This window comes from Pelodiscus sinensis, chromosome 15, assembly GCF_049634645.1.
Source record: "Pelodiscus sinensis isolate JC-2024 chromosome 15, ASM4963464v1, whole genome shotgun sequence".
NCBI lineage: Eukaryota > Metazoa > Chordata > Testudines > Trionychidae > Pelodiscus > Pelodiscus sinensis.
The window spans coordinates 38,832,426-38,852,528 of NC_134725.1; the positions used below are offsets into that span (position 1 = coordinate 38,832,426).

General features: G+C 46.7%; 1 protein-coding gene and 1 long non-coding RNA gene across 7 annotated transcripts in view; one reads left to right on the plus strand and one right to left on the minus strand.

The window, feature by feature from the left end:
* MYO18B (myosin XVIIIB) overlaps positions 1 to 20,103 on the plus strand; it is a 243,277-nt gene that overhangs the window by 174,690 nt on the left and 48,484 nt on the right. The window lies entirely within an intron of this gene.
* The window catches only part of LOC142818529 (uncharacterized), a 45,557-nt gene continuing 41,977 nt past the window's right edge, over positions 16,524 to 20,103 (minus strand). The window contains exons 3-4 of one of the 2 annotated variants that reach the window (XR_012896035.1): positions 17,031 to 17,160; positions 16,524 to 16,647 (exon numbers count right to left, since the gene is read on the minus strand). This is a non-coding gene — a long non-coding RNA (uncharacterized LOC142818529). Of the gene's footprint in view, positions 16,648 to 17,030; positions 17,170 to 20,103 lie in introns of both variants that reach the window. The other variant, XR_012896034.1, reaches the window with a different exon arrangement.

A 20,103-nucleotide genomic window follows, 5' to 3' on the forward strand; every position in this document is an offset into this window, starting at 1 on the left:
TGACTTCTGGCGATATAGTGTGGGCTGAGCTTGGCTGCAGCGCTGGAATTTCAGTTTGAATCCACAGGTTCTTGGGGAGTTTAAGAGAACTGACTCAAGCCTGAATTTTTTGGGGATAGGAGCCATCAAGTCCCTAGTCCATTGTGGAAAATTCAGACTAGGTCAAGGAATTGTCTACTCCAATGCAACAGGGCCAAGACACTCTGAGATAACCAGCATCCATAACATTTGCTTTGCTGTGTTAATCCTCCATGCTACTGGGCCCTCGTTACATGGACATTACATTTCAAAGCCAGTTTCCTTGTGGAGCGAGTGGTGTGTGCTCATTAGTCTCTTGCTCTATTCCTCTGCTGCATGGGAAGAATATCCACCCGGAAGCTACGTCTCCTCCTCCTGAAAGATCGGGATCTGCAGGGCATGTTCAGAGCTGCTGGCTGCGTCTCGTCTCTCGGATGCACTGTTGAGCTCCAGAGGTTAAAAGGTTTAGTCCCAGCCACCTGTTCTCTCTGCTACAGCCAAAACCGAAATCCTCTTCTCTCTTTGATATGGCCCTAAGTTATCTGACTATTTAGAATAAACCCTTGGGAGCTTAAAAGCAAAAGCAGTGCTTATCTAATCTCATGTCCACACTCATTCATTATGTGCTTGATAGGGGGAATTACCAGCTGAAATTCTTTGGCCTGTGTTGTACAGAAGAGGTCAGACTAGACAGCTATAGGCTTCTCTTCTGGCCTTAAATGTTATCAGCCAGACCCTCAGCTGGCTTAAACTGTCATAGCTGCAATTGAGGCCCCAACAGAGCTAGGACAGTTACATCAGCAGAAGACCTGCCCCTATGTGTCTATTAGTTATTGCAGGCTATCAGGCACGAGGGCAGGTCACACGACTGTGCTGTTTAAGGGTATGTAAGAGTAGGCTAGGCACGAAGCTAGTTACAGGCCTTAGAGAATGAGTGATTATTTTCAGGTGCCTATGTCCAACTACCCTCCTCTGGAGGGCAGTGAGGAGAGACCCTCGCTGTGCAAGCACCCCAGGAGCAGCTGCAGATGCCAGCTGTTCTCTCAGTAGCTATCTTGTATGGAAGGTTCCTCTAGCCATGGGTGCAGGGAGTCCCCATGGTCTTGGCCCTGCAGTTTTCAGTGCAATTTTGGGCCGGGCACTCCCCTTTGCGATGGCAGATTTGTAGCACGGAGACGGTGAAATAGAGGACACAGACTTGAATGATCATAACTACAGATCATATATCAAGTTCATACAAAGTAAATTTAAGGCACCCCACTGTGGATGTCTTGCACCAGAGATACCTGTGGTGCTTAACATTGCTATGGCTGTTTGTATTGTAGAGGGAAAAAATCTCCCGCTAGGCTGAGATTACAGCTTGCAGCCTTGAAGTGCAAAGAGGTCAACAGCTCCCAGGGGAATTTTCCACACATTAAAATGCCCTCAGGCCATGCAGTGGAGTGAGAATCTCTCTCTGAACATGCACTAGTCACACAACAGGCCCAATGGATTCTCCTTCTCTAGCTTGGCTTCTTCAGCATTTACAGTACCCCTTCAGAGAGAGACTCCACTGCTGTGGTCCTGCATCTCACAGAAGGGTGGAGGTACCCCTGTGTTTCGGATGGCACGGGGGAAGGGGGTACTCTTGTCACAGCTCAGGTATGACAGTGCCTCTCTGTGCCATGAAACATGTTTGGCACATGTTAATGCTCCTGGTGCGAGCAGAGAGAGGCATCCTGGATGCGTGTGTGTAACTGTCCTGTCTGTGAAGATCTGTGGAAAGCCTCCAGCATAGCTGCTGAGACAGGCCATTTTTACACAGCTCAGAGTTAGGCCAAAGAGGGACCATTCTGCACACTGGATATGTTGCTAGCACAGCCCTTGTCAAGTAGGAATAACATAAACTAGGACAGGGCTGGGCAAAATATGGCCCGGGGCTGGATCCGGCCAAGCAAGCCACCAGATCTGGCCCGCAGACCACCCTGCCAGGACCCTCGGGCACACGGCTGCAGGGGGAGGGGAGGGGAAGCTTTGTGTGATCTCCCACTCCCCAGCCCAATCCTCAGCTCCTATTGGCCAGAAACAACTGGCCAATAGGAACTGATCCCAGCCAATCTCTCAGCTCCTATTGGCTGGAAACAGCCAGCCAAAAAGATCTGAGAAATTGGCCTGGAGGATGGGAGCAGTGCAAACAGCTTCCTCCTCCTGGAGCTTAGAGTCACCTGGGGTTTGCAGCCTGCAGTTTGAAGTGGTCTGGGGTGCTGCAGGCAGGGAGCCCAGCCTGCCTTGGGGGCGCTGCAGGGCTGCTGGCTTAGGTAAGCGCCTCCCAGCCAGAGCCTGCCTCTGGCACCCCTGCCTCTCCTGCACCCCAACTCCCTCCCCAGGTCACCAGCCAAACCCTCTGTACCCCTCTGCCCCAGGTGACAACTCCCTCCCAGACCCTGTACCCCCTTCTACGCCCCTACCCCAGGCCAGAATCCTCTCCTGCCCCCAAACACCCTCCCACACCTTGTACTCCAATCTGCCCCAAATCACCATCCAGACCCTCTGCAGTCTGCACCCGCTTTTCCCTTTCTCCCAGGTCACAGCTCCCTCCCAGACTTTGCACCACCTCCTCGAGCCCCTCTCCCGGGCCAGAATCCTCCTGCACCATACCCCTTCCCTGACCCCAAACCCAATCCCCTGACCCAGGTCACAACCTCCTCCTTTGCCCAAACTTCCTCTCAGACCTCACACCATCTCCAACGCACCTCTCGGTGCCAAACCTCCATCCTAGACCCTGCACATCTTCCACAGAAAAGTGCAGCCTTTGACCACTTTCCAAAATCTTGAACTGGCCACCCCTGAGCTAGGATCTGCTGGAGAATCAGTCTGGTCTATTGCATATCCTGGGCCACTGAACCACACTGAAACCCCTCGTATTGAGTCCAATATCCTGGATTAGGCTTGAGAGACTCTACCATTGTGTGCTTCAGGCAGACAATACCACCAGTGCCTGATGCCCCTTCAGTGGCATCCCTAGATGATCCCAGCAGTGCTAGCAGATTCCTGCCTTGCTTCATCTTCCCATTCCTAGAACCCACAGAGGGGCCTTGAAGGGGAGTATGAGATCGGAGCAGGTATGGTGCAGACTGATCAGAAGCTTCCTGTTCTCCCAAGCCAGGGTAAGCGTCATCTTGGGCCAATTTAGGAAATCAAAGAGAGTGGCAGCTGGCAACAGTATTCCCTAAGATTGTTCGAGGAGAAAAATTGTTCTTCTTGGCCTCTGATGGTAGGACAAGAAGCAACAGACTGAAATTGCAGCAAGGGAGGTTTTAGGTTGGACATTAGGAAAAACTTCCTATCTGTCAGGGTGGTTACATACTGGAATAAATTTAAGAGCCGGTTAGACAGATAGCTATCCCCTGATAGATGGATGGTCTAGATGGTACTGGGTCCTGCCGTGAGGGCAGGAGACTGGACTTGATGATCTCTTGAGGTGTATTTCATCATTGCATGTGTGCTGTGGTCTGAGAATGACTTGCCAAGTTAGAGACCTCTAGAGCTGCACTCAGGCAAAAGCTTCCAAGTGGTCATGTTGATTCCTGATGCAATAATTAGTTCGCAGCCTCTGGATTGGGTTAGCCCCTGCCCAGCCTTCCCAGACTTTCAACAAGTTTAGTAGCACACAGGTAGTCAGAATCTGGTCTCTGTTACTGTGATTCCAAGATGTTCACACCAGTGTGGCAAAGAAGGGAATCTGACCTTTATTTTAAAACCAAGTACAGATGAGTTTACTTTACAGTTTCTTCTATAAACAGATGTGAAACTTTGAGCACTGATAGCTATTTTAAGTAAGAACTCGAGTATTTCTTTAAAAAAATCCCATCTGGGAGCTAATGTTACGTGGCAGACACAGTGTAAATAACACTTTTATGGTTCTCATGACAGAAGATAGCCTTCCTAATTACAGGAGTGTTATCAGAGTGCTATCCAGAATGGCTTAGCACATTATAGCCTAGGTGTTTACAAACTGTTTTCATTTGGAAGACTTAATGGTTTCCCAGCCCTGGCTGGGAGCTTGATAGAAGAAATGCAGGATATTTATACTCCTAGTGAGGTATATAGACTGTGCGGGATTTGCAGAGGGATTTCACTATTAAGGATATCAACCGAGTTTTAACTAAGTGCTTTGAATAATTATAATCAGTGACCAGCTTACAGCCTCCATTCGTGGATGTTCCCGGCACTGGTCTTTTGGAATTATTCCCAAATCTAATGACTTTAGCTAAATTTAACCGCAGCTGATATCAAATGGAGTCAATCTCTTTTAAGCCTCACTTGGAGATGAGAGTGCATGATAAGAAAAGCTTTTATTGGGCAATCTACCTTAGCATAATTAGATCCACGGTTTATAAGACGTGGTTTTGTTTCGTCATCGGGGAAAAAAATTCTATAGCAAGTAATCGGCACTTGCAGTTGCTAGTGCCAATTACAAATAAAGCCTGTGTTTGAGAGATTAGAAACAGATACTAATCTTGTCTCGCCCGAGAGTTAGACTGTAGAAATTTTGTCACTTCAAACTTACTAAAAAGCTCAAAGTTAATTACTTAATTAAAAATAATAATGATTGATGAATGCTGCAGGAGTACATTAAATTATTCAAATAGAACCAATGCAAATATCCTTAATTAGCTTACACTTCATTTAAAGGCAGATGGGAAATTTGACAAAGTTTATGTTGCGACAGCAGAATACACACAAAAGCAATAGACATGAAGGAGCTATAATGCATTTTTCCAAGTCCTCAGACCACAAATCCGCTGTAGACAGTCCCATTAAATCATTTCACTGTGGCCTTATCTTGAAATGCTTTCGAGGCCAACTAAACCCCATTTGAGCCATAGATGATCATAATGGTCCCTTCTGACCTTAAAGTCTATGAGTCTATGAGTTGTATGAAAATAAGATCTTCAAATTGTTTTTCAGTGTCTTGGAGCTAGCATAGGCTGATGAGGCAGGAGGTGGGAAGGGCAGATAGGGGATTGTTCCCAGTCATTGCTTGTGCGGGCTGTTCCCTTGCAGGAGATGGGAAACACTACGGGCTGGATTCGCCTGTTTCGATGAACCGTAATCTTAAATTGGCTGGAAACTCCCAGCATAGAATTGCCCTTTGTAGAGAGAATCTGCACTGGGGTGGAGCAAAAAAAAGGCTAGTGTAAGAGTGGCTGTGCCATGGATGGGGGAGGGGGAGGGATAGTTTGCAGATGCCAAAGCTGAACCCCCTCTACCTATCCTGTCCCAGCAGAAGAGATCTGCTGTCAGCAACCTGTTTCAGAGTGGGTCACCCCTGCTGGCCCGGGAGTCTTGGAATCAGGAAGCTGGAACTTGCTTCCATTTTCCATTGCATCCGAGCCCAGTTCGGACCTAGCTCAGAACCAGGGCCTGTGAGCAGCTTCCTTTTCATCGTATCCTTGGGCTGCTGCCCTCTGACCCTGCTGGGTTAACCTCCTGCTATTGCCACCAAGGTCAGTGTGAGATCCTTTTCCACTTATTAGCAGGCTGTAGCTATGGAAAGCAGCTGCCTCTCTGGCCCCAGCTCCTACTACTGCTGCCCTGGGCCCAGGAGGTTTCCCACCTCTTCCACCCAGTCCCTGCCGAAATCCATCACGTTTTATCTCTTGTTCTCACAGAGGCAGAGGGAGGATCTGCCCTCCTGATACAAATATAACTGAATCTGGGATCTGGCAGGCCAAGACACTGTCAAGCCCCTCTGCATGGCTTAAATCTAAACATGATCCAACACCACAGGGGGTTCTCAGGAAATTGCCTCTGTTTGGCAACAACTAGAGGTGACGTTTGACCGAGGCCCCTCCCACTCTGAGAAGCAGACTCTCAAGGGGAGCTCCTGTGCCAAGAATGTGCTACCTCGCCTCCAGGCCTTGAAATCCACAGGACTTGGGTGTCATTCAGTCCAACAGAAGAAAAAGAAATGCAGAGGGGGCGTGTGCTTCGCATGTTCTGCTGCATGTCTGTCAAACTTGCTATCAGGTGCTAGTTAATAAGTGTCTCAAAAGTTCCCTGATGCCTTGACAGGTTCATGCAGCTTCATTTGTGGCTCAGCAGGATTTTGTTATGGTTTCATTCACAAGTGACCTTTAGCATTGGACAGTCTAATCCAGCCTTTCACCCCCCCGCCCCCCCCGTTGATGGCAGTTATGCAGTGGGCCCTTTGGCTGCTGTTCTCCCAGCTCGCAACAGCGCATTGGAGGGAGCATTTGAGCAGTGGGCATGTCAGAGTTAGAATCCTTTGTCTCCCCAATGATTATTTTAACACTTGGTGGCTGTTGGTTTGTTAGATTCGCTAGAGCTATGCTCACACTGCAAAAATCCTAAATATTGGTTCACGTTTTTAAAGGAATGTGTTTTGTCATTTTTTTGGGCGTTCTCTCGGACTTTTAGAAAATGTCCTGTGCTCGCCAGGCAGCCAGCAATCATTCATTGAGGCAGAGTTTTTGAATCAGTGATTTACCGCAAACTATTCATTCAGCGATGGTACTGCAGTTGAAGCCATGAGTAGTTCCCATCCGTTTATTTGCAGATGCCTTGGTCACTTCCAGCCTTGCTTTGCTTTTCCATTCCACCATGTTCAGCTCTTGTCTCAGCTGGATTCAGTCATGATTGCGCAAAGAAACCCAGAGCACAAGTCACCTTCAGTTGGCCACCTCAGTCGCACACGATGTTTTAGCAAATTGCACCAGCTGGAAAAGAGGCTTATCAGACAGCTTTAAATCGTGTCTTCTTATAGGTCCTGGAAGTAATGCTGCACAATGTTATCAAACTCTTGAGCAAAAACTGCTGATTCTGACCTCTGTGATACCAGTAAAGGCAATGTAGTTACTCTGGATTTACCCTGGACTAACCAAGGGCAGAACTGACCCACAATCTACAGTTAGAGGCAGCAAGAGGCTCCATTCTGGAAAGCATTTGACACTTAAGTGTTTCAAGCATGTTAGCATGCACAATAAACTCTCACCGTCCTTGCACTCTCTGGCTACCTATTATGCACACTGCACTTGTCATGTACTCTTTTACTTCACTTCTTGCTGCTGAATGGGAAGAAATCTCTGGTTGGATCCCTGGTTTGCTTTTGAATGTTGCTACTGAAGGTAAAGAGTGTGTGCTGCTGTGGCTTCACTATTTTTTTCTGGAGCGTTCACAAAGTGGCAGTAATATTTTCCTGGCACAGGGTATCTCTTTCTCTGTGCCACTCTGGGAGATTCATGGCAGATCAGTCTGGGAATTGTAGTACCCACAAAGGAAAGACAGTATGAAAGGGGATGTTCAAAGGGGTATTTAAGGCAAAGGGTGATCTGAGGGGAAGAGCAGTGGGCTTATTTTGATAGCTGAGCAGCACTGACAGTTGCATTAGAAGTGAGAATTTCTTGCTGTGCTGATGACATATATTGCCAGAGTTTTTTTTTATCATGTTTAGTTAGATCAGCAGTAAATGGTCTTGTATGAAATCTTATTGGAATAATGTCAAGGCTGGGAACTCTAAGCCTAGCCTACAACAATAGTAATAGACCTACCAGGATGGAATAATTTGCAAAATTTTCTGTATTGATTTTGAAGACGAGGTTTCCTCCCGGCAACAAATAGTTTTTTGTGTTACCTATGGCTTTTGTGCAACAACACTTTCAGTCTGAATTCTCTTCACTATTATGTTGGAAAACTTTAATTCATATTCCAAGCCAGCTTTCCAAAATGAACATTTTTGCACTATTCACTGTACACTGTTGTACAGTTGTTTTTTTCTTTTCTTCTTTTTTTGTGACATTGCTGTTCATTAAAGCAGTTTATCCACCCACATAGTTGTTAGAAAAATCCTATTTGAGCCACTTTGCATAAATAGATGGTACATCTCTCAAATAAAGTCTATTTTAGCAGATTTACAGTAACGATTGGGGCAATTTCCACTCAGATTAACTGGCAGTTCTTCTTCATTCCTGTGTAACAAGTGATTAAATAATTACACGGTAGATACACATGAGATTAATACAAACAGGAGACATGATTTTTAGAAAAGCTGCAAAGATGGAAAGGTTCCTGAATCCCTTTAGCAACTAAGGTTAGCGCCACCTTGTCAGTGAACAATCAGCCCCTGTCCTGTGTTTTACAGCAACAATTCTATCCTCCCATACACCCTCAGCAAACTTCTCCTTGCTTCCTGTTAGCTCAGCCAGTTCCCTGGGCCTATCACCCTTGGGAATCCCAGCAGCCTTGCCTGCTTCCTGAGATTCTAGTGGTTCTTTCCAACTAAACCGGTCCCCCTATAGCCCTAAACAGCAGGCTGCATGGGACAGTTCTGTCCCGAATGGGAGGATGGGTTAGATGGGAGCTGACTGGCCCTCTCCCTTGTTAGCCCTCTGGGAAATGAGAAACACAGCAAAAGGCAGAAACAGCTAAGCTAATAACCAAACAACTGTAAAGCAGTAGAGCCTTGTTAGTCTCTGGCTTAATCATTCCCAGGTAGTGGCCTATCTGTAAATAGTTGTTGGCTGGTAGTATCTGGGCTCTGTGCAGCTGCACAGTCTGATATCTGCAGCGGCATGTCAAGGCAGGTGATAATCTTTGCTTCTGTGGGAAAGAGAGTGTTTTCCATGGCAGGCATGCCACGCTGATACAAAAGTGGGGGGGAATAACAGTCCCTCGGTTAGAACCCTCCCAGCCCATCACTCCAGGAGTTGTGTCTGATACCTGTTGTGATACTCAGTACAGCAAGTGGGCCTTTCATTAGCAGCTTCATTCAGCCCAGGAAATCAGTTCATGAGGGCTCCCAGCACTCAGCCTGTACTCCCTGGCATGAGTTGAGGTAAATCAATCACAGCACAAACTCCTGGGGGCCATGCAGGCAGCAGGCGCAGCTAATTAGAGAAACATTTATGCCTTCTAAATAGCCTGTGGTTCCCAGAGTTGCCTCTCAGAGTTTTAGAAGGTAGAGGGTAGGTTAGTCTCCATCAGGATGCCTGCAGAAAAGCCAGGTGATCAGAGTTAGCAGCATACATCGCTCTGGCTCAGTGGTTCTCAACCAGGGGTACTGATACCTTCAGGGCAGACTCAGAGGTTTTCCAGGGGCCACAGCAACTCATCTTGCTATTTGCCTAGTTTTACGACAAACTACATAAAAAGCAATAGCAATGCCAGTGCTAACTTAAATTCATACAGACACTGATTTGCTTAGACGGCTCTATCCTATAGACTGAAATGTGCGCGTGGTATTTATATGCCAGTTGGTTCATTTTATGATCAGATAGTAACTGGTCGGTCAGAGTGTGCTGGGACACGTGTGTATTTTTATGTCTGATGGTGTGAGCAGGCAGTTTTAAGTCAGGTGTCACCTGGGGGCACATGAGGCAAGTCGGACTCCCAAGGGGGCCCAGTAGTGTAGAAAGGTTGAGAGCTATGGCATGGGAGGGATGCCCTGTGAAGTGCTGTGCCAAATGACACTCCAGCCAGATTGTTCTTCGGGTTGAGAATAGCGCCCCCGACCTGGAGGTCTCAGCCTGTTTGCCATTGTGGGATGCATCTGCAGCTCTCTGCGTGTGCTATGTGGGCCACATCCAATACTTCTGTATGGCCCAAGGAGGTCACCTGGGCTGCAGCACTGTGCTGACTGGGCCACTGTGTTACATTGGTGTGAGCAGATGGGTCTGATCCTCCCACCAGAGATAGTGCCCCCAAATCAGCCAGGAATTCTGGGGAAAGCATCAGAGACGTTGTGCTTAGGCAGCAGAGCCCCATGAGGTGGGGCAGACAGTTGGGGGGCAGAGTGAAGAGCTGTTAATGCGAGAGGAGGGTCCAACAGCTTGACAAGACCAGCATAACCATGAGATTTCCCAAGGAAATTTGTGGAGGAGGTGCCTGCCCCAGAGCCTGTCACCCAGAAAGGCAGAACAGTAGCACCAGGCTCGTGCATCCATCAGCCTGCTGTTCGGTCTGCCAGGCGTTATTTTTAAAGTGAATTCATGGCAGCTGGAAGGAGCTGGTGTAGCAGCCTGGGAGAGCAGAGAGGTGATATATGCCCAGAGAGGTGCTGGCTGGGCAGTGGAAGGGCCCATGGTTCACTCTGCCTGCCCATCAGCCCTGTCCAGTCAGACTGTGGCCTGGCCTCTGAGAGCCCTTGTGCTTGCCGGTGCAGGGGAGGCAGCTCTGGCCACTTTTGATTTCAGAACTGCACAAGGCCTGGGGGAGCTACACCTGCAGTCATGTCTCCACTGGCGTCTGATGCAGCCACTCCATGGCCGTGGGCTCAGGCTGAGTCGTGTGTAGGGGGGTGGCGAGGCAGTGGGCGCCCAGCATGTGCCACCATGCCGTGAAGCCCAACATTTCGTCTCTTGCACTCTAACCCCTGCACTTTCCCACCACCTGCACCCCCAGCTCCAGCCCTGCATTGCCAGTGTGCCTACCACACTCCTTCTCTGCCCAATCTCACCCAACTCTTTATGCCAGTGGTTCTCAAACTTTTTGGCCTGTGACCCGCCTGGCTCAATGCAAACCTTTCCGTAGACTACAAGTTGCTAATGGAAATTCGCTGTTAATTACATACTTGCGCCCGAGACACTTTGCTGGTGCTGCAAACTGGCAAGAACAGAAAGATTAATGTAAATTATTAAACAGACTAAACTCTTTAACTTTCACATGTTAGTTTATCAAACTACATTTTAAATAAAGTACAATATTAATTTATGTCCAGCACAAAAGGTTCCCAGGGTTTCCTTATTTATGGAAGGGTGGGGAACCACTTACCCAAAACCGGGTGCAGGAGTGGGCTAGGGGTGCAGAGTCTTGGTGGTCTGCAGGTGCGGGGGTCTGGGTATGAGGAGATGGGGGGCACTTATTTGCCTTTGCACCCCATTCTGGTCCCAGGCACTGTCTCCACTGCTCCCATTGGCTGGATTTTGTTGGAGTGCCAGCGCTGGCTTCCTGCTGGGGGGTGGGGGAAAGAGAAAGCCCAGAGCCTTGCTGCAGGATCTGGCTCATGAGGAAGGCGTGCTCCTCCTTCCCTTCCACTGGCTGGGAAGGGGGAGTGCTTCTGCCCCATAAACCAGATTGCACAGAGAGGCTCCCCCCTCCAGCGGGAAGCTGGCATTGGTGCTGTAGTATCGCCCTCCCGCTCCCCTCCCCATGGATGGAGCACCAGCTCTAGCTGGGAGAGAAAGCCCCGAGCCGCGTGATCCAGCTCGCGGGGAAGAAGTGCTGCCCACGCACCAGGAGGGAGAGTGGGGGAGGCAGGAGGGTTAGGGTTAGGCTGTGGCACTCTGGGCCTAGACAGCAAGCAGGAAGAGAAAAGCCGGCCCACAGGAAAAAGGAGCCAAAGGCGAGGGGTGGGGTCAGATATGTTTGCGGTGCGCCCCTGGCTGCAGTGCCCAGGGAACTAGGCTCTGATTGCCTGGCCCTAAGGCCGGTCCTGAGCAGGGGATGGCTGAAGGGGAGAGATAAAAGGGGAGCAGGTCTCTATCCCAGAGTAATGTGTGGGTTACAATTGTGGAATGAAGTAAATTCCCAGCCACAGGACAATGGGGTAGGAAAGCCACTGTCTCAGTCTCAGAATATCCTGATTCCTGCCGATCAGAAAGTGAAATCTCATAGGCAGTCGAAAAATCGCACTCTTGCTCCCTGAGTTAGCAAATACAAGCACAGGCTGCTTTTGCCTTTCTCTTTCTCTCCATATCCCGCCTCCTCACCTCCTGCCACCCCAGCTGATGGAGAAAGAACTGTTTTCTGTGGCAACAGTTCCCTTGTAAGGCCCATGCATCACCACAGCTCTTATGTTTTCAGGGAAAATAGTGAGGCACCAAAATTCCATTGGTGATCAATAGCAGCCCCATTTATGTCCCACCCACTGCCCAGCGCTGCTCAGATGCACCAATCATGGATTATTAATGATTAGGGTTGCCAGGTGTACGGTTTTCGCCCAGACCATACATTATTCGGGTCCTCTGTCGCATCTGGTGAAGGTGGGGGAGTGAGGAGCGTGGGGCCATTTAAAGGTGCAGTGCTCCCTCCTTTTTTTTTTTGCTCAAAAACTTTGGTCTCCCCCCTTTTTTTTCTCAACAGAATTTTTCCCAGTTGTTTTTTTTTTTAGGGGGAATTTGTTAAACTATCTGGCAACCCTATTAACAACAAAATTGCTGGCTTCATCCCAGTTCTGTCTGCACTGCATAGCCTCGTTAAGGTCACTGGGAAGGTATTGCATGTTCTGCTGGGGGCAGTGTTAGGGTCACTGAGAAGAAACTGGGTGTCATGCTGTGAGCAAGGATGAGGTGGTTGTTCAGAAGTAACTGTGAATCTTGCATAACTGCCCAAGTTGTGCAGGAAAGAAGAGTGTTGTTGGGGTTTGTTCTTTGTTTGGTAAAATGCTCTGTGTCCTTCTTTGACCTCCCGGCAGTGGTATTTGTTCCCTCTCGTTGTCCTCTCTGACAGAGATATTACCTGGGCAGGCTTTCTCTCCTCCTGCTTCTCTTAGAAGCCATGCTGAGACAATTGCTGTCAACCCACAGAGTGCTTGCTCTGTGGAGAATGCAACAAGGATGAGTCATGCTGAGATGTGTCTGGAGGAGCAGAAAGGCCACAAGCAAAACACAGAATAGTTCTGGAGAAAAGGAGATGGTGTGGTTTTACAACTCCTCTCAGCTGGTGGATCCAGCTTTGGGACCAGCAGATCTGGCCCCAAGAGGATCACGCAGCTGGCACAGAGGGTCCTATGCCATCTCCTTTCCCTGCCATTAGGGTTGTAGGGTTTCTGAGTCAACTGCTGTGAGCACCTCCCGGCTGCTGCTGCTGATTTCCTTGGGTTTTTTTTGTTTCATAACCATGAAGGATTTGTCAGAACAATATAAATGGGCGCTTGGTGCATTTCTGAACAAATGTTTCTAAGTTCCTTTGTGTTTCCTCTCAAGAACTCTCTACAGTCGATTCTTAATGAGTATTTTAGAATTCAGGAGGGCTAGTGTATTACAAGGAAAATGCTTCTTGCATTTACATTCAAATTGAAACAACATGTGTCAAAGGTGTCTTTCTAATTGCTATCTGGAATAGTGGTGTTTGGATGTTGGGAACTTTATTGTCAGTTTATGCAAAGAAGATAATTTTTTTACATTTGAAATTTAATTATGTTGATATAATTATTCCTTTCCTCGAGAAAATTGTGTGGTATAGATGTACCATGTTTGAATTGAAGTAGAAGGGCAAAATAGGTACAGTTGTTGTAGATACCAATTATTTTGATAGCAGCTGAAATCCCAGGTAAATGCTAATAGGAAAGCCTGCTATGAATAGCGGTTTTAGGATAACATTGTCCATTTAAGGCTAAAGGAAAGATTGTCCGTCTTGAAATATCTGAACCTTGTGTCCCTTAGAATGTATTTAACTCTATTCACATGGTCTGGAGAGAGAAAGGATGTGATAAATGTTGAGCTTTGATGTGCTAAACTCTGGACCATTCTCAGATGCACTCTGCAGACCTCTCATCCATCCAGAGTATATCACCACCATGCTCTGTGCATGAAGCTCCCAGGATGCAGCTGGAGGAAAGAGTGTGCATTGAACCAGTGGTTTTCAAATGACAGGTTGCGACCCATCACTGGGCAGCGAAATGTTGGGCACTGGGGCTTGTTGCTGCAGGGAGATCAGGTGACCAGTGGGGGAACTAAGGCAGCTCCCTGCCTGTCCTGGCACTGCACACTGAGCTGTACCCCAGAAGTGCTGGCAACAGGCCCGGCTCCTAGGTGTGTGTGTGTATGTGTGTAGAACTCACAGGACTCAGGGCATTGCCCCTGCCCTAAGCACTAGCCCTGCACTCCTATTGGGTGGGAACCTGCTGCTGGCTACTTCTGGGGGCAGCATAGTCTGGGTGTCAGGAGAGGCAGGAAGCTGCCTTAGCCCTCCCGCTGCACTGCTGACTGGGAGCTGCTCAAGAAAAGCCCCTCCTCCCCTGCCCCGCCCCCCACCCCCAAAGCCAGAGCCCCCTACTGCACCCGAAAGCTCCCATCCTCAGCCCCACCCAGGAGCCCACACTCCAGTCAAATTACGTTGGGTCGCGGCATCAACAATTTTCTTCAGCGGGGTCACGAGAAAAAAAAAAGCTTTAAAACTAGAGACTCACCAAGTGCAGTGTTCAGCATTTGGCTGTCTGCTTTCATTATAGCTTGTGTCTGAAAGCAAAGGTCTTTATCCTGCATGACTGAAGATAATGGGAGATTTGCTATTGGCTTCAATGAAAGATTAGGGTCTCAGTGTACGCACAACATGGGATACATTAGCAACTTACTACCTTGTAGGATGGAAAGGTATCAGTCTCTGAAACCTTCCTCAATCAATTATGTCTCTTTTTACATGGTTTATTTACAAATTCAACTGTCCCAGTGTAAGGGTTCGTGAATCATCTGGGATAAAATAACCTTTGCTCAATCCATACACAGCAGACATTCTGTTTACACTTCTTTGATTCTGTTCAAGCTGAGCAAATCATTTACTTGACAAAGTCCTTCTTTTTTTCCCCCCGTTTACAAATTGCCTACAGACTGTTCATGAAATTCTCAAATTCCTTTGTTAATTCTTCAGCAAATACTGAATATTTTCTATTCATGCCAAGTGACAGGGTCCATAAATCATGTAGCATTGTTTGTGTTCCCCAACTGTTCCTGCTGCATATTTATATAAGTGAATGTTTAATTCAGAGAACTTTTAGGGAAGGCTGGAGTATTTATTCAGACTTAAAATTTATTTTACACGTGGATTTGCACAAGTGAATTACTTGAAGGTTAATGAAGAGCAAAAATAAATTTGCGTGACTCTTTTTGCAGTATTGGAACACTTCCAGTGCTTCTTATAACAACAATAACTGGACAGCTTTTGGCTGTAGACACGTCTGTTTTAGGGACAATGGTATAGTTAAGCACTGCTACCAGCTTTCATTAGAAATCTCTGTTTTCCACTATTAAGTAACCACTCTGACCAGAAGCTGTGAAAGAACCTCAAGATTATGGCTGGCATTGTAAGGCAGCAGCATACCATATCCAGCCACCTGCTTGGTACGATCCAGAATTAACCCCCATACCTCCTACGAATAGATTGTTAATTCTGTGTGTCTCTGGTGCCTTTGGTCACTGGGTCTCAGCATGAATTCCTCCTTGCACAACTGCTGCCTGGAAGGTGAATAGTATTGGCCTCTCTGGGTTTCTCCAACAGTAAATGTGACCTTTTTCAACTGCCCTCAGAGCAAGGTTGGGCAAGCTGCAGACCCCTCCACATCCCACTGAAGTCTCTAGGAGTGAAGGACATTCAGCACCATGCAGGATGAGGCCCAGAGTCTTTTAAAACTCAGCCCTGGAATGGAAACACCAGGGCATACAGGCCTAAGATGTCAGAGGAAGAACTCAATTTCAGCCCCATGCAGAGAGCCAGCATAAGGCCTAGGTAGCACTTAAGTACTACTTCACCCCTCTGGCAAGATTGTGTCCTGGTCCAACATAGCCTTGCTGGGGACCAAGGGGGCATAGAACTGATTGACTTTGTATGCAGCTCAGCAATGGCTGGGAGAGAGAAGAGCTTGAACATCAGACTCCCCGCAGGGGAACAGATGAGGTAAGGAAGGGTGGAGCCCTGGTTCTGCCGTCCTGTGTGCCAACCAGCAGAGCCAGCCAGTTGTGTGGAGGAATGTAAGCCGTCCCCCACAAAGGGATGTCACAACTTTCTCAACCCATCCCAGAGAGCAAGCTGAGCAGGGGAGACTGTGCCATGGGGTGAAAATTTTGTCCCAGGGCTCCTAGAAGGAGACGCCCCATCTTCCAGACCAATCCAAGGTTCAGTCTCTCTCTAAGGTTCCGGGACTTATGCAGTAGTCTTGGCCTGGCCTTGATATACATCTGAATTTCACTTGATGGTCTCTTTTTCTGGATGCCCCCTTAGCGTTACTTTTAATGGGAACTTAGATCTCTTAGAAGCAGCATTGAAAATAGCAGCCTTAAAATGTTACAGATGCTCATAACAACATGCAAACACAATGTAAAACAAGCTGATGTACACAGCAGCTGCCCAAAGGGGAGGGAGCATCCTCACAATGCAAGCTGCCAAGATTATGTTATTTGTTAATATTTCACCTCAATAGAAGACTCTGAGGCCTTTTGTTTTCACCAAATTGAGCAAGAAAGCAGCTGAATTCCCAGCTACTGAGAAGCGAATCTATCCTGTCGTGTGGAGGGGAGTGCATTTCCCCATCAGTACACCAGGAAAATAATAGAATACAGCAAAACCAGAATGCAGCCAGTGAACTCTATTTAATTGAGACACATCTTCCCGGAGCTGAGGGATTATTTTAATTAGGGTTATTATCAGTATATCTGAAGCTTGCTTTTTTATCAATAGGTTGTTTTACTGTTGTTTTTAAATTTACAAATGGCTGATAACAGATGTGTTGGCCAAAGCTCTGCATTTTCTCCCCAGGAGATTTAACACGTTGCTGCCTGTGTATCCAGTCTACTTTGCTTTTTTTCATTTGGCTGCATCTCCCACCTCAGCTGTGTCTTGTCTGCTACTGTGTGGCCCCCACTTCCACAAAAGAGGAGCAAAAGCCATGTCACAGGGCACTTTTTGTACCACGTTAACCTGCACAGGCAAAAGATGAACAGAATGACCTGCTATGTTCTTTTCTACTCTAACTCCTAGGTTGGGGAGTTCCATGAAGGAAACTAGTCAGATGTCCACTTACATTTCTCCCAATAAAGGGAAATAAAAGACCTGGAAAAACTACATTTGAGAAAGATCTGGGTGATGTTAAAGTCTCTCCAAGTATTGGAGCATCCCCAGGAGCAACTGTGATTGTGTGCAGTCCAAACTCGGATATTTCTTTGCATGTTTTTATGAACTGAAATGCTATTCCCCCAAGGGCCGCTCACTCTGTGATACCCAAGCTTTCATTATTTACTCTGACAGGCGGCTGGCTCTTGCACTAAGGCCTGTCGCTGCCTGCACTACAAATCATCTCTCACCTTGTCACCACAGAGATGGCAATTTTACAGCTGGCACCTTCAATCAAGTGAAATTCGCAGCTCGCGCACTTTGTCTCTGTCGTGTGATGAGTTGGGAAAGCGGGCTGAAGAAAGCCCTTCTAGCTGGAATCTGAAAAGACTCAAAAGCAAATTAAAACTATAAAGTTAAACCTGTGAGTGGTAAAAGAGTGAAATCCCCTTGTGAGTAGCTCCAGCTCACACAACCATTATGGCAATTATGATGGGAAAAATCATTGTTGCTGATGCTGTTGGTGAACAATAGAATCCAAGATTGTGACACTCTCCTCCCCCTCCCTCCCAGTGATTTAAATTGAGTGTCTTAGTTTTTTTACAATCTGGCGGCATTTCAAAAAAGAGCTTTGTCTTTAAGCAGTTTGTACCATATTATGTAAGAGGATAAGCAACCCAGAAATATACAAAAATGTCCTTTTACCCCCGTACTCTCTGCAGGTCTGTTCCCAGATTAGTTTTATGAATGAGCTGCCTCCTCCCTCACATCCTGCTCGCATAAAGCCCAATTTAGCTGAATCTTAAAACTCTCAGTGGGGGAGCTGTGTTAGTCTGTAAGGGTATGTCTACACTGCCACCCTAGTTCGAACTAGGGAGGCTAATGTAGGCAATCGAAGTTGCAAATGAAGCCCGGGATTTAAATATCCCAGGCTTCATTTGCATCTTGCCGGGCGCCGCCATTTCTAAATCCCCGTTAGTGCGGACTCCGTGCCTGCGGCTACACGCGGCACGGAGTAGGTAGTTCGAATTAGGCTTTCTAATTCGAGCTACCATTACTCCTCGTGGAATGAGGTGGAACGGTAGTTCGAATTAGAAAGCCTAATTTGAACTACCTACTCCATGCTGCGTGTAGCTGCGGGCACAGAGTCTGCACTAACGGGGATTTAAAATGGCGGCACCCGGCAAGATGCAAATGAAGCCCGGGATATTTAAATCCCAGGCTTCATTTGCAACTTCAATTGCCTACATTAGCCTCCCTAGTTCGAACTAGGGTGGCAGTGTAGACATACCCTCACTTTATAAAAACAACAAGTAGTCCTGCAGCGCCTTAGAGACTAACAAATATGCATATATATACAACATCATGAGCTTTTGTGAGCAAAACCCACTTCTTCAGATGAGTGGAAAAAAAGAGCGGAGAAAAAAGGGGAAACCTCCACATTTATAACAGAAAGAGAAAGGAGAGAGGGAGAAAAAAAAAACCTGTCAATAGTAGTGCCAGCACTAATGAGGCTAATTTAGTGGGCTGTGTCTCATACTTAGCTTTTGATGTCATTTGGGTGTTGAATAGCTCATCCAGTTCAGTTCTTACAACCTGAGAGAACATAAGAATGGTCATACTGGATCAGACCAAAGGTCTATCTAGCCTAGTATACTGTCAGCCAACAGTAGCCAATGCCAGATGCCCCAGAGGGAGTGAACACAACAAGTAATCATCACATGATCCCTCTCCTGTCATCCATTTCCAAATAAACAGAGGCTAGGGACACCATTCCTACCTATACTGGCTAATAGCCATTGATGTACTTAACCTCCATGAACTTATCTAGCTCTTTTTTGAATCCTGTTAAAATCCTAGCCTTCATAATGTCCTCTGGCAAGGAGTTCCACAGGTTGACTATGTGCTGCTTCCTTTTGTTTGTTTTAAACCTGCTGCCTATTAATTTCATTTGGTGTCCTCTAGTTCTTATGTTATGAGAACAAGTAAATAACTTTTCCTTGTTCACTTTTCCCACATCAGACATGATTTTTTAGACCTCTATCATATCCCCTCATGGTCTCCTCTTTTCTAAGCTGAAAAGTCCAAGTCTTTTTAATCTCTCTTTATATGGCAGCCGTTCCAAACCCCTAATCATTTTTGTTGCCCTTCTCTGAACCTTTTCCAGTGCCAATATATTATTTTTGAGATGAGGCAACCACATCTATACACAGTATTCCAGATGTGGGCATACCATGGATTTATACAGAGACAATAAGTATTCCCTGTCTTATTCTCTGTCCCTTTTTAAATGATTCCTAACATTCTGTTTCCTTCGACTGCTGCTGCACACGTGGAAGTTTTCAGAGAACTCTTCACAATGACTCCAAGATTTCTCTTTTGAGTAGTTGTAGCTAAATTAATCCCCATCATATTGTATGCATAGTTGGGATTATTTTTTCCAATGTGCATTACTTTATATCAACATTAAATTTCATTTGCTATTTTGTTGCCCAATCAGTTAGTTTGGTGAGATCTTTTTTAAGCTCTTCACAGTCTGCTTTGGTCTTAACTATCTTGAGCATTCAGTATCACCTGCAAATTTTGCCACCTCACTGTTTACCCCTTTCTCCAGAGAAAAAGACATCTTAAAGGACTGTGATGGAAACAAATCCCATGAATCAAAAGCTGAAGAGATAGGAAGGCACCCTAAGAATGGAATCTGCCTGCTGGCCAAAGCTAGTTAGCACTGCCTTACAGAGTGCGCTGGAACAATTGCCAACTTCACTCAGAAAGGAGAAAAGATCCTGCATTTGTTTCATTTTATTTTTGAAGCTAGAAATAGGGTAGGTTAACACAGCTCTAAAGGCTGTTTCAGCAAAATCAGAAAAGAACATGAGGCCTAAACCCAAGATCAAAAGTCATCAGAGCATGTAGCCCTACTAGGACATGCTGTTAGCATTCCAAACAGAAGGAAATGTTCAGGAATTTGGGGCTCTCCTCACAGGATTTGTGGGTTTGTTTTAGCCTCTGCCATAACACCACAGCTCTTGATGGGAGTTGAAAAGAGTCTGATGTTTAAAAGCCCGAGACCCACCAGGTTGGAGTATAGTCCCCAGATTTTCTACAGACTTCCTGGATGACCTAGAGGAAGTCAACTATCCACTCCCTCCTCAGTTTCCCACCGGTAGGATACTAGTCCTCCTTTTCTTCCACCTTTTATCTGGTTTATCTTTTCTGTTCAGGCAGTAAGCTATTTCTAAGCAGTGATGGTCTCTTATCCAGTGTTTGCATATGACTTTGCACAGTGGGCCGTTATTTTGTTTGAAACTTGTAGGTTCTACT